General features: G+C 36.6%; 1 long non-coding RNA gene across 1 annotated transcript; it reads left to right on the top strand.

Annotated features, from left to right (window-relative positions):
- Nucleotides 1-2,800: 2,800 nt before the first annotated feature.
- Nucleotides 2,801-13,763, top strand: LOC141410899 (uncharacterized). The gene is made up of 4 exons (XR_012435705.1): nt 2,801-2,972; nt 3,264-3,327; nt 11,282-11,398; nt 12,818-13,763. It is a non-coding gene; the product is annotated as an uncharacterized lncRNA (long non-coding RNA).
- The last annotated feature ends 1,656 nt before the right edge of the window (nt 13,764-15,419 follow it).

Here is a 15,419-nt window from a genome sequence, read left to right as displayed (position 1 = left end):
CTAATATAGATTGAACTGGATAAAATTTCTGGTATTAATAGCTCTTACCTTTGAAATGGCAATTTAAGTGTCTGTTTTATAAACCAAAAAGCTCATTTATCTATTCTTGTCTTGCAGTTCTTCTCAAAGAAGTTTGAATTAGGCTCTTCAGGGTCATAGGGCTTCTTTGTAAACAAAGAAATGAATAAAAAGATAATGGAAAGGAGAGATGGTGCGATGACCTTCTGCCAGAGGATATAAGAAGAGCAAGGCGGAGAGGATCCAGGGGAATTGTGCTCTAGAATTTGCAACACCAATAAGTGGGTCACGGTGGCACATCTCAGGAGTTTGAGGCCAGCCTTGGCTACATAGTGAGTTCCAAGCCAGTCTGGGTCATACAGAGAAACCCTACCCCCCCCAAATTCCGCCCCCCCAAAAAAATAGGAGAACATTTTTGCAGGCATTTTTTATTGTCTATTCTTTCTGCTTATTGTGATTTTTTTCTTGATATGCTTGATCATTTGTGACTATGCAAAATGTTCTTTTATGACAAGGGAGAGTGGGTGTGGGGCTGGGGAATTTATTCATAACAATTTTGGGGGCTCAAGATGAAGTTGGCTTTCTCCAGAAAGTATTCACATTTGTTTTTTGTCAGATACTCAGGAATACTACCAATTGCTCAGTTGCTTAAAATTATATTCAGTTTACACTGTATGATTAGCCCAGGCAGTGCTAAGACAGTAGCATGTGGTTATACCTTCTCAGGAAGTTGCTTTTCCGATTGGCTCGTGGCTAAGATAAATTTCTTGACATCCTTCTGGTGTGAGAAGGTTGAATGTTGTCCAGTGCTAGTTCACCCTTAGCCTGAGGATGCTGCTTCCTGCTGCTCCAACTTCCAGGGAAGGGCTCATATCAGCCTTATTAGCCTTATAGCTTTGCAGCCTTGGATTTACATGTAAACCATACTCACAAGGTTCAAAAATGGTGCTTTTAGAACTAGAATTCCTGTGTGGAAGACCAAACACTTGATGACGCTTGATTTCCAGATATTATATTGGATACTTAAATACCTCTGCTCTACAGCAAGACATTCCTTAATTTGATATCAAAACAAAGTTCCAAAAACTTGTCCCAAATGTATTAAAATCTTTCAAAGACAGGAATTTGACAAAATGTATGAGGTAATTATGACAGCAAGAATAATAAAATGAGTACACATCGCCAAACAAGCACAAAGGAAATGTGGTCCTCTTCTTGGAAATATCTAGTATGAATTGAAATGTTACTCGGTGATCAGGAATGCAGGACCAGCTCATTTTTTCTATGAGTACAATGTAAAAGTCATGGTATTTACACACCCTGCTTCTTTCCTTTTTTTTATTAATTCCTACTTTGAAAGAATTTATAAAAGAAATTCTTTGACCGTGATGTCTGAATTCAAACGTATTGACAACATGGAAGCCAAGTGTATCATAAAACATTCCTTTGTGATCTACATAGATCCATGGGAAGAAACATGCAAATTAGAATCACAGACAAAACATCTCTCAGTGACATCATGATTTCACTGAAAACTTTCCAACACTTAAAAAAAAGGGTTTTTCCATCTTTCCCTTCCCCCATTGGTAGTAACAGGCACATCCAGCTGTTGTTTGTACAGAAAAAGTTCATTGAAACACCGCCCTGTTTTTGCTGGTCTCATCCTTCAGCATATTTTCAGAGAGCTAAAATCATTTCCTCATGTTATGACCAGGGCTGGACTTCTTTGTTCTGTAACTTCTTTCTGATTAAGATTTTAAAGAAGTTATTGAAAATAATAAACAAAGAATTCAGAGCAAATGTTGTTAAGGGTTACACGCATCCTTACTGGCCTTCCTGACAATGTACTAAACAATTGCAAGCTGTTAGAAAAGATGAATGTATAATTAAAATCATAAGCCAAATAAATTAAAACCATCATAAGAATTTCATCATCATATCCTATATCAAAGTCAAAACAAGATTTTTAAACTGATTTTGGTCGGGAAATTGAAAACGTTATGCTTCTTACCTTCACTATTGTGGTTTTAAGCAGAAATCATTTTGGCCAGAACAGGTTAAAAAGAGCAAATGCAATTATTATTTTGTTCTGAGAGAAGAATAACCCTGCCTGTACCTTCGTTATCATAGTGACTAGTAACAAAACCTGCACCAATTCTGTCTGGAATCCTGAAGTTAGTCAAAAGGTAGAAACATGAGCAGGTGTTTAGTACAGAGCCCTCTCAGGCTCAGAAAAGCTTCCGGGAGCCAAGGCAGGGACTACAGGTGCCTACACGCAGCATGTTGTCACACGGACTTGTCATTCATCCTAACGAGAATATGTAGGATTCTTGGGGAAAAAGGTAAAATGTAGGTACATGTTATTTCGTAGTAATCTTTTTTTCATAAATCAAATCTCAATCTGAAAGAAATGGGTCTGTAGCTGAAAGATATTTTTTTACCAGACATATATTATGTACAACTAATTGGAATAAAATTCAAGAAGTGAATGTCTATTCCAGGCCCCTTAACAGGACTATTTATTTAAGTAATTAGCCATAATGATGACTTTCTAACAACCTGTTGAAGAAGAATTAGAAGATGACTGATAGAAATATTTTTTTAAAAATAAATGAAAGCAAGGCTTAGCCTCTGGGGTTCCTTTGGGCCTTTGGTCAAGTTTCTTAATTTTGCTTGGCTTCTTTTTCTGTAAAATTGGGGAATTAGCCTTAAATTGGTGTTTTTCCAATGTTTTTGGAACAAGCACTGTTCACAGTGCCCTGTGAGAAATACTCCAAAAGTAGAGGCTGCTCTAAGCTCCAGCTGTGGGTCCTGCTTCCTGCAGCAGCTGCTGAGGACAATGCAGCAGAGCATTCTGGGTAAACAGTGCACCAGGCAATGAAGCAACTGTGTATTTCTAATTTCAGAGGAAGAAAAGAAGGGGAAGGGAGGAGGCAACACAAAGAAAGGGAAAGGTAATGCTTCCCAGTGCCGACCCCCAAAGTTTAAATGTTGTCTTAAGTCTACTCTTTACAATATTTTGAAACAATGGTTGAACATTTTTCATTGACATTTTTTTCCAAGCTGCTTTCTCATAAAAATAGAACTGCAGGGTTTTTCATTTCTCTGTGCTGTATTTCTCTTTACATTCATCACAGAGAAGCAATCGTGGTAACACTTCTCAGTAAGAACAAATATCTTTTCTCCCTCTTCCTGTCCAGCAAAACTCTGGGTTTTTTTTTAATTTTTCATTCTTTTTTTTCCAGCATGACTATGTTCCCAGTTAAAACCATACCCTTCAGTCACTTCAGGAGAATTCTGGCCAACAAGGTAAAGCATGAATGGAATTCCTGGGAATTTCGGGAGAATGGCTATATTCTTGGGGTTCTTTGTTTTCCTTCTCAGCTCCTTTCTCATTCATTTGTTCTATGACTTGTTGGCACACCCCTTTGCTTATTCTGCATGGATGACAGGCTTGATATGGAGGCAGAAGAGGTTTGCTATTGTACAATGTCTGCACACAAGGGAGAACCTGCAACAAGCATCTCAAAGTAGGGGTTAAAATTTGGGGTTTAGGTCCTTAACTTAGTCAAGGAAATAGAGGAAAAAAAGGTTTCTAGTGGTTCTTTAGGGAAAACTAATGGATCTTTAGGTTTTTTTTACTGACTTAGATTCTTTTCCTGTCATCAGTGTTCTTTTTCTGTACACCCTCATGATAATACATACAGGATTGCTTCTAGAACCAAAAAAAAAATGGAATTTATCTCTTAGCAGCTTTGAAAAACTAGGTAAGAAAGTTGAAGTGTTAGGGAAAGAAACATCATCTCTTCCTCTTCTCCACAAAAAAAAAAAATGGTTTCTTCAGAAACAAGTAAAGATACAGAAAGTCAAGTGGATTTTGAAGGGCGGGCATTGCATTTGTGGACAGCGCTTTACAAACCTTGGTGAGAGCTCCTGGGACTAATGACATCAGTCATATGCCCTGTGAAGACTGTGTTTGCTTGAGGACTCTACAACCAAACTGAACTCAAAGCATCAAAGTCAAGTGCAAAGAAAAAGGAGTTAAATTAAAACTGTGAAAAAGGGGAAAAGAAAGGATGGAGGAAGAATGAAAATTCTCAAAAGAGAATAACATAAAATAATGCTGGAAATAGCTTTGTGTAATTTTGTTGAAATACCAACGTGAAGTCTATTGATAAGAACAAGAAGTTGTTATTTTAATGCAAATTATTAAATAGAATGAATTCAGTGATATGAAACTTAGATCATATCTGTCTAAAATATTTAAAGAACAGATTAGAATACTTCTCTAAGTAACAATATATTTCCAAAGAAACAAGATGAATGGGAAAAGTATGATAGAAATGCTCTATGAATAGAAAATTTTATGTAATTCTAAACCACAGGGTATGTATATATAACTATATATATTCAACGGATATGCTATATATTTTAACAAATATTCACATCCTGCTCTTTTACATAATTTACAATGACAGATACACATGGATAAACATTTTAAAGATGATAGAAAAGTATGATAGAAATGCTATATAATATATATATTAATTAATATATAATATATAATTAAATATTAGAAACAGATTGGGATGTTTACTATAACACCATGTAATAGATAAAATATATGTTTATATAAATTAAAAATACACGCAAAGTGGCATACATTTTACAAAACAAAATACAAGCAAAATTTACATGACATAAAATGGATTATCTAGTGATGACACTGGAAATGAGAGTGTAGTACAGGAAGGAGGAGGAATAAATGTCTAGATAAAGGTAGAAAACCAGTGATTGTAATGTACCATAAAGCAGGGATGATTAACCCAACACTTTATGTGTAAGCTCCAAGACCATTATGTGAATGATTTTAACAAACATGATTTAATAAATCACGATTTTTAATAATCACAATTCTCATAACCATTTTAAGGTGGCATAATATTTAATTGATCAGATAGGGCATAACTTTTGTAACTTTTTCCTATTGCTAAAAATATGGTTGGTTTCACAGTTTTTATCTAAGTTATACTACCCTGAACAATTTTCTATAAACATGTATTTCCTTCCTATTTGGGGTGGTTACTTTTGGACATATTAACCTATAATAAACCCACCTGTTTAAAGCATATGTCATTATTACCACTTTCTGTTTTTTGGAGGTAAGGGGGTTTGAACTCAAGACCTCACACTTACTAGGCGGATTCTCTACCACTTGAGCCACTCTGCCAGCCCCATACCACTTTTTTTGTTCATTACAAAAAGACTTCTTGAATTTATAGTGCCAAAAGCAAGAATTAGGAATTATAGTTTCTATACACTCTAAGGACCAGAGATCACATTGCCTTTATCATCTACCTATCATCTATCTATGTATCTATATATGTATGTATCTATCTATCTGTCTATCTGTTTATCTACCCATCTATCTATCGTCCTCCTACCTACCACCCATCTGTTCAGCTGTCTTTCTGACTATCTATTTCCTTTCATATATCTCCATCCACACTTCTGCCAATTTGATGTAGAAAAATGTTGTCACCTTGTACTGCTCATTCAACTAACATGTTCATCTACCCAATACTTCAAAAACACTAATTTAGCCACTGTATACAGAATTTTAAAAATTATTTTTAATGTTAAGCTGAATTAAGTTATAAGATGATACAAGATCCACATTTACTTTTTCTAACTTTGTTTCTTCCTTTGAAATTGCCATTTTTACTCTTCTTGTTGACAATCATGTTACTGTGAATGTGGATTTATTCTTACTAATGAAGTAAAATAATGTTCATCTGGGGGAAAACACTCATTAAGTGGTTCTGAAATCAATGCTTAAGAAAGAGAATGATGGCTCAATTAGACAATAGCTTTAGAAAAAAAAAATTCAAAGGTTTTGAGAAAATCCAGCCTTCCCTAGCATCACAGAGACATTTAAGTTCCCAGGATTACTACACTTCAGAAGCTACAATAAGCCCCTGGCCTGGGATCCTCCTTTTCCTTGTTCTGAATCTCACTTTCTTTACCATATAATTTAGATCAAAATAATGCCTGTCTCAAGAGGACCCTTCAAGGACAAAGTAGGAGAATTCATATTATCATTTAAAAGACATTTTAGGCATGCCAAGGATAAATAGTAGGAAGTTGTGCTCTTATTTTTATTCACAAAAATGCCTAAAATATTACAGTTTCTTAAAGCCTTGCCAGTTTTCTTCCTGGAATTATTTAATTGAGTAAAATAGTCAGTCTAAATGGCAGAAGATTAGGCAAATTATCTTTCTGAAGTAAATTTTTTACAAATTAAAGCTGTTTTAATTTTGAACTGAAAAAAAAAAATGGAACTTGTATACATTTTTTTTTATGGTCGCTGAATTTGACCCCATACAAAAAGTAGATGTTTTATCCGAGATCAAAAAGAGTTTAAAAAGAACAACGGGTCACACCATGAATTACTGGAAATGGCAGTAAGTCAGGCGCCTGACTATAGGAATTGAAAACAGTAAAAGACTAAGTATTAATCGAAGCTGTCCTATGGAGTAAGAAACAAGCCTAAATGATTACTGCGGCTCCTGCTTGCTTTTTTTCTTTACACGTTTACTGTGAGATTGGATGTGCTGACAGTCTGTGAGGGTTTCAGATTCTTTTCCATAATGTCTTTGCCAAATACCAGAGTTGTGCCACCTTCACAGAGTGAGTTGGAAAGGATATTTCTTTCTTCCATGTTTTGAAAAACAAAATGTATAATACTGGTATTGTATCATCTTTAGATTTGAGACAATTAGTCTTGCAAGCCACCTGGGACTTGCATTTCCTATGGGTGGAAGTTTCTAATAGAAACTCAAGTGTTCTACATGAACATAAAGCATTTACACTTTCTCTCTGGTGTCAAATTTGGTATGCTGTATGTTTCAAGGAGTTTATCCATTTCGTCTATGTGGATAAATTCAGATACATGACTACTCAGGATACTTCTTATTTTTAGAAAATGTGGAGTAATATCTGATCTTTCAACCCTGATATTTCACCTTTGTGATTTTTCTGTTTCCATCTTCAACAGTCTTGCTAGAGTTTAGCAGTTTTACAACTTTTCCAAAACACACCTCCTGGTTTTGCAAGTTTTCTGTTTCCTATTTCTTTGTTTCTTTGTTTTCATTTTTATAATTATTATTTAATTTTCTTATCTTTGTCTAATTTCTTAAAATAATCTCATGTTAACTTTAAAGTAATTACAATGGCTTATTAAGGAAGAAACCCACATCATTAGTCTTAGGTCTTTCTCTACTTCTGACAGCATTTAAACTGTAAAATTCCCACTGAGTATTGTTTTAGCAACAATTTACAAATTTTGATGTACTGAATATTTATTAGCACTCAGTTTGAAGTATTTTCTAATTTTTTATTGATCTGTGGATTATTTGGAAGTTGACTTATTTTTTAAGTTTCTTTTTTGAAATTTTTTAATCATATTATTGTTCTACTGGGAATACATTGTGACATTTATAAAAGTGCTTACAAATATATCTTAGTTAAATTCACCTGCCTACCATTCTCCTTTATCCCCCTCCCCCATTCCTGGAACAGTTTCAGCAGGTCTCACTTTTCCACTTACAGACAAGAGTCCACGATAGTTCCACCACATTCACACTCCTATACCTTTGCTGATAGCTCAAGTGGTAGAACACCTGCCTAGCAAGCATGAGGCGGCTAGTTCAAACCCCAGTAAGTACTGCCAAAAAAACAGTTGCTAATTTTCAAATATTAGAACTTTGCTACTTATTTCATTGATTTAAAACTTAATTATACACAATTGTAGAGCATGCTTACTAGCACTACTAACATTTTAACGCTCACTGTCATTTGTTCTATTGACCCAGGGTGATCCATCCAGTTTGTAGTTCACATGCACTTCAGAATGTACATTCTTTACTTGTGTTAAGTGATCTATAAGTTTCTGTGAGGTAAGAGTGTTGGATAGTATTATTTATATTTTCTTACTGTAATTATTTTTTAATTGTACTACCAATTACTGGGAAAGCTATGTTAAGATATCCAAATATGTTTGTGGATTTTCCTATATCTCCCTTTTTATATATCAGTTGTTCATGTATTTCAAAACTCTGCTTAAGGGCATGAACATTTAAATAATGTCTCCCTAATGCATTCACCTTTCATATAGAACTTATACAGCCAGTTTTCAACTTTATTATAAATAGTATTCAAATGGCATAGAAATTTTTTATCATTTTTATTTTCAAGACCTGTGTGCCCTTGTAGTTAAATTTTATCTTTTGGAGACAATATATACAGTTGGGTTTTGCTATTTTATACAGACTGACATTGCCTGCCATTTAACTGGAAAATTTATCCATTTATATTTAATACAATTTTTAGTTTGGATAGATTCATGTCTGCCATTTCACACAACCAATCTGTTGTTTATCTGTTCATCTTTTCTTGCCTGAGATTAGGTTAATCAATTACTCTTAGTATTTCTTTTTAAAATTTCTCTGACTTTTTTAGTCATCTTTGCATTGTAAGCGGTTACTCTTAGAACTGCAGTACCAATCTTTAAATATTTACAAAATATGTACAGTACTACTTCATATAACATAAAAATATAAGAAACATAATAATGTAATTCAGTTTACTATCTCAAATTCTCTGTGCTTTTGAGATACACACACACACACACAAAATATAATTTGTGTATATACAATAAACTCTATCATACCATGTTTTAATTTTTGCTTTTATGGACATGCATCTTTTAAAACAGTTTTCCTCAACCATGGGCAACTTTCTATCCCAGAAGACAGATGACAATATCGAGAGACATTTTTGATGCCTGTTCACCAAACTAGGTGAAGGGTGCCTATCAACTAACAAAGAAAAAGAATGCTGCTAGAAAAAAGCCTTATAATGCACAGGACAGCCAAATAAAGCATTGTTTTCTGTAAAATGTCTAGAATGATAAGGTAATGACACTTAAACATATGGGTCTTACTCTAGCTACTGAGAGTTTCAACTAACTAAGGGCATTTGCTTACTATATTCAAAGTTCTTCCAAACACAATAGCTAAATCTCTAAGCTCATAAGAGATGCTTATCAGCTGGTGATTTAGACACTGAGTTTGTTAAATGAGGAATTTAAAGTCAATTGGAAGAAACCAAAGATCCAAACTACCGTATCTTCTTTACAGCTGTTTCTTTCTCCTGGTTTTCAAGTATCATCTAAGTAATTAGTGTTGGGTCATCTGCATTTCAGAGGTGTAAAAGAGAAGGACACACAAAAAAGTAACTCTTAGCACAATTATACTTGCATATTAAACAAATCCTAGCCAGGTGCTGGTGGCTCACACTTGTAATTCTAGCTACTCAGGAGGCAGAGATCAGGAGGATTGTGGTTTGTAACCAGCCAGGGAAAATAGTTCCACAAGACCCATCTTGAAAAAACCCATCACAGAAAAGGGCTAGTGGAATGGCTCAAGGTGTAGGCCCCGATTCAAGCCTCAGTACTGAAAAAAAAAAATCCTAATAATTCACTACTTTCACACAAAATTATCCATTTTCTTAAAGTAAAATGTATGGTATACTTTCTCAGTGATAGCTTTAAACTTCAGTGAGCACACAGCTAAAATGATAATAAAGCAACATTGGAAAAGAAAACAGGATTTCGAGGTAGTAGTTATCACTTCCTAAATTTTTAACACTGTCCTTCCAACCCTCCTCCAAACCTCATTTTATTGCTATAATTTTTAATCTGTAAAATGTAGGTAATACCTATCTCACAAGATTGTTGAGAAATACCTAGCACCTACTCTAGTACAAATGGACTTTAGCTAGACCAAGACTTTATTCTACCTTGGGAAATTAATTTGTTGGCTGTGCTACTTGACCCCTGTGGATGAAGAACATATCCCTTTAAACTGGAGTCTGAGCTGCGAGATCCACCACAGGTCATGCATCCTTGTCCTCAGAGACACAGGTCAGCACCCCTGAGATGTGGCCCAGATGCACCCTGCCACAAATCACTCCTTTCAGTTAAACCTACAGCAAACAAGGGAAGTGGTGTAGGGGCTACAATGCTCTTTCATCTTCTTACTAGGAACATGTGATTAGTTCATTCTTGGAAAAGCCTGGATAGCCAGCAAGTAAGCTTCTTATCCAGATGTCTCCAAGGCCTGTAGCTTACAGAGCTGATGTGCTGAATGAAAGCCTGGCTCAGTGGTCATTCACCAACCCATGCAGAACAAAGGCTTTAGATCCGGCCAATAGATCCTTAGTTTACAAAATAGTCTCAAAATGGCAGCCATGCTAAAATCACTTTCATATCAGTGTTAAAGTTCATCTTGAGGGGCCTTCCCTCCTCCATGCGTGAACAAACAAATCAGAACACACTCACACGCACTTGCACTCCAACAAATGGCACATCTCTCTCCTTCTCCCATGAGTTGACTGCCACAGCTGTGTCCTGACAGGGTGTTCAATCACACAAATGTCTTTTATTTGAAGGCTGCTTCCACCTCCACTCAGGCAGGTTGTTTTCTGCACTTCTGACAAAACGGGCCAGCAACCTCTGAGAGGAAGTGCAACAAAAGACATCCAGCTGTGCTGAATTAAAAGGTCTTCATCCAGCACCTCCCATCAATCAAATTGCTCAGGAGGCTGACATTATTTATGAGAAATTTAAGGGTGTTATTATTCACCTGTAATTTAAAAAAATGGCTTGATTTGGCTTAGAGCCTGAGGAGTATGAACATTTTTATTTTGCCAGGTTATGAATGTTTCTGCATACTGAATAGTTTCTGAGAACGAGGCTGTAGATAGCGGACTTCATAAAGTAGGAATTCCTCAACGTGGAGTCACTTGCTGGTTTGCTGGTTTGCATGCTGATTTGTTTCTTAACCAGTCTTCTTTCTCTTTGCTATTCTACTTTGGAAAAGTAATCCCAAAGAATAGAAACAGAGGATCTTTAATCTATCAACATGAGAAAGTCCACGTAAGAGGTTTTAGAGGTGTCAAGACAAAATCTGAGGGAATCTATCACAGAGGCAGTGCATTGCCTTTCCCAGATAGTCTCCATATGCTGAAAGGGTAGAGAGGTAAGGGATTTTGTTGTGTGGAGTGAAAACATGCATGGCAAGAATACTAAAGACAGCTTTCAAATATTCTAATGTATCCAGAGCTCTGAAGGATAGATATAAATATTCTCCAAGCAATTTTTAAAATAATTTCTTTTTCAATCATGCTTTAATTGTTCCAGGAAAAGTTTAAAGCAACTCGAAGACATATTAAAGCACAACGTTAATACTAATTGGATGAGAAAAACAGAAAAGGGAAAAGCAAAGTAGGAAATATGAAACAAAGTCAGAGGATTGAGGTATGTAAACCAAATGTGTATCAAGTTCCTATGCATCTACCAGAAATGAGCTACACTTGGAGCCCTGAGTTTTCTAGCAGCCAGTGCAAAGAGGAGCTGAGTCATTATAGGACTTGTAATGCCTACAGAATTAACACAGGAGAGGCACATGTATTCCTCAGGTATAAATGTCAGGTCTAGCAGCCTGAGCTGTGGGGAGGAAAAAAGTTCTCCAAACTTGTGGGCTAAGAAGTTAAAGTTTTAACAAATGTTAACTTTTTAAAAATATTTTTAAAATATTCATGTGTTTTTATTCTCATACCAATAAGGAGGAAAACAAAAAATTCCCCCAGGGTTGCTATAATTGTAGGCTACTAGAGAGCACATGCCTCGCAGGCAGGTATGGTCAGTATCCTGGTGCACTCTGGCTGCTGTAGCAGGTGATCATGGCCTGGGTGACACATAAATAACGTTTTATTTCTCACAGTGCAGAGGCTGAGAAAGCCAAGATCAAGGCACCAGAAGATGCAGTGTCTGGTGAGGGTGGGCTTCCTGGATCACAGATGGATGAGTGTCTTTTTGCTGTGTCCTCACAGGGTGGATGGGACAAAGAAGCACTAATTCCGTTTGTATGGACTTTGCCCTCATGACCTGTCTCCTCCCATCACAGCACTAGGGACAGGGTACATTTAGTTGATAGCAGCCAGTAGGAGCCTTCCATAGGAACACATCAGGTGGGGGAAAGGGACTGGAAGCCCATAGATTTCTGGCTTTGCTCTACCTCACTACGTTAAGCAGTGCACTGAAGTACAGGAAGGGAGGGAAAGGATAGAGCCACTGAAATTTAAGCTGTTTTGATGTCCTATATGATATTTGGTATTTTGAAAACACTTTACACTTGCCAGTAAGTAGATCCAGATGGTATTCAAAGAAGTTTAGCCAATGTTATCCTGACTTGCTGACGTGGAGAGTCAGCCTCTGATTGATTTGCCCAAGGCTTTTCAATTCCTAAGGAGCCACCATACAGCTTTTACTACTTCCCGTATATTTGGTGGGCCAAAGAGTCTTGGAAGAAAGCACAGACTTTCATATTTCCTGTTCTTGGCTCAGACCAGCAGCTCAGCAGCTTCTAAACAAAGGAGAAAATGTCAGTTTCTCCTTTTCTTCTCAGCTGGCCCCCTTTCCAGTGATTTCTTACAAAGTGTCCAGTGGCCAGGTTTCTTTCAGACTCCTGCTTAATTTCTACTTGGCCACTGTCACTGGTATCAGGTTATTTTCCTAAGTAGTTAGAGAGAACAACATTTCACAAATTACTTATCAGAAAAAGAACTATGTAAGAATCAGGAATCCAGAAAAGACAGTATACAATTTCAAGTTTGTGTGGAAAAATTCCCATTTCCAAGCAAAACCAAAATTATTGTTGAATTTTGTTCTTTGCAGGATGGACATTGCACATTTATTTTCTGGAAAGTTTTCCTCAAATTTTCTTAATGAGAAAAATTACCTCACTTTAACTGTTTGTTTTAAAACAAAATGGATTCCTCAATCTGACTCAAACTTGCTGAATTGGACTCTGAAAAGTGTCAAGGCCTATACATGTAAGTCATGTCACCAAAGGCTCTGGAACCTCATCAAGCCTTAGTGCAAATCTACTTCCTCCACTTACTAGCTGTGTGACCTTGGACAACGTACCTTACCTGCTCTGGATCTCTATTTCTCCATATGTGAAATGAAGATGTAGTGCCAAGGGGCCCCAAATTTGAACACAGATTAGTATAAGATTACCCAGTAAGGAGATTGAGGGGGCCAAGGGCAATCTTTGGATCGGTCTATTCCTCAAGAATGGCAATGCTGAGGAAAGTTGCCCAATTTCTCCAGGTACTACTGGGGATTAGATACACTCAAGCCCTAAAACAGGTGAGAGTGAGTCTATCAATCCTTACCACACTCAATTTTGGATTCCATTAAGAAAGAAGAAATTGCAAATCAACCAGTCTACCATTCTATACTACTCATACTTCCATGTTTCCAATTAGAAGTACAAACGTATACATGATAAGTGTGAGACTGGATGGCATATTTAAAGTAGTGCATTTTCAAATAACTCACTAAATAACAGGAAAAACATCCTTTCTTTCTTATGGAAAGAAGTTTCTCCTCTCATTAACTGCAAAATCATCTCCTTCATAGAAATGACATACTGGAGAGGACACAGGCACAGGCAAGGCCTTAAGCTTGTCTACTCAGAAGACCATTGGGAAAACTCATCAGAATGCATAATAAACAGAAGCAAAGTGCATAAATAATGACTTATTATTTATATTATTTATTTATTTATTATTTATATTAATGTCTTAATTATTTCACTGAAGTTGGCTGTTGACAAGCCAGATGGCACAGGTCAGTAGTAACTTTTGGCTTTGGCATTTCTGTTAAAGACACGAGGACTAGAAGATCAGGGCTTTTGTGGGAGCCCCTCAAAACACAGCACAGCAAGAGCCTCGGTATTGCTCAGGAACAAAGCCTTAAGATTCTTTTGTTATTCTGCAATGCCTCAAAATTTCCAAAGTCTGTTGTCTTCCATCCTAAGGGGTTTTGGAAACTTAATTAAGTTATTGTTTGCAGACATGGGCTAAATTCAGTCACATCACAAAAGAAAACAAATTAAGGTCCAAATGTCAATGCACACTTCCCTCTAAGCCCTAAACAAAGAGTTAAGCCATATCTAAAAAGAGCAATGTAACTGTGAGATTCTTTAAATAGAAGAACCAAAATAAAAGCATAAAAAAATTTAAAATAAAAACATGAACCTACAAGCTGTTAACTTTACTATGCAATGTGTTCGCCAAACTCTGATGATTTTATTTAAATTACAAAAATCGTTGCTTCTTTTACATAATTAGTGGGAAAAGGTAAGGTGTATTCTTAGGTGGAAGAATGTGAAATACTAAAGACAGGTCTACATCTGGGGCCTTCCAGCTCCTATGTTCAGGAAGCATCTCCCATTATAACATGGAGCCCCACTCCTGACAATGGCCTCCAGAATGTTTGGTGGTCAGCAAAGATTTTGCTGGTAGGAAGGTCTGAAGGACTGAGTTATACCGTAGTAACTAAATTATTATGCTCCTTTTATTGAGTCATTAGTAAAATCTACCACTCTTATTTGAGAAAAATTATAATTTGTGTCATGAAAGATCCCATGCCACGGTACACATTTAACAACAAATAAGGAGCAGCGTGGGCCATTGTAGTAGGAAGTGATGCCAGGGTCAGTGTAGGCCTCGTGACTCCTAGGTCCTGGTTCCCATTCCATCTCTTGGCTCTAAGGGCAGAGAAAATGATAACAAACAGTACCTCCTTTCTAGGCCTTGCACTGAGAGTGGCTTGAAGAAGTGCCTACTAATCACAGCAACACCAGCAGTGGCTCTGCCTCTTACTGTCTTACACAGACACTCTTTATATGCCCCAACTGCTAGTAGCCACATTTACAGCATTTGAAACCAAGCTTCTATCTTGGCTGAGGTCTGCATGGTCCTTGCATACTTCTAAGGCTGTCCCAACCCTTTCAACCCATGTTTTATGTGCTTAAGCTCTTAAAACCCACTTGTGCTTGTAGAGTTTTGTGACTTTCATAAGCCCTGCTCTTTTACCTAAGGCTCACCACCTCCACAAAAATGTATACTTGCCTATAAAGAAAAAAAATGCCATTTAATATAAGGTACAATGATCTTCAAGGTGAAAATTCCACAGGGCTTATACCTAAATCCTAAATCCACCTGAAAACCCAGTAACACTCTACAACATGGCACAAGGCTCAAGTTAAAGGTCCATAGAGTCTTCCACTAAAATACCAGGCTCAAGGTCTCCACCCCACTCAAGTCTTGCCATGTACATTTTGTCTAAGTCCTATGCCATCTTCTATTTCACAAAGTCCCTGATAAATGAACCAAATATTCTAAGATGTGGGTTATGGAGACTTCTCCTCCCCTAGCATCCTTCTTACCCAGCCAAGGCTCTGTGCCAATTATAAACTAAACAAGAA

Source organism: Castor canadensis, chromosome 9, assembly GCF_047511655.1.
Source record: "Castor canadensis chromosome 9, mCasCan1.hap1v2, whole genome shotgun sequence".
Lineage (NCBI taxonomy): Eukaryota > Metazoa > Chordata > Mammalia > Rodentia > Castoridae > Castor > Castor canadensis.
The sequence above is the reverse complement of the archived record's forward strand: the minus strand, read 5'-3'. Positions and strand labels throughout refer to the sequence as shown.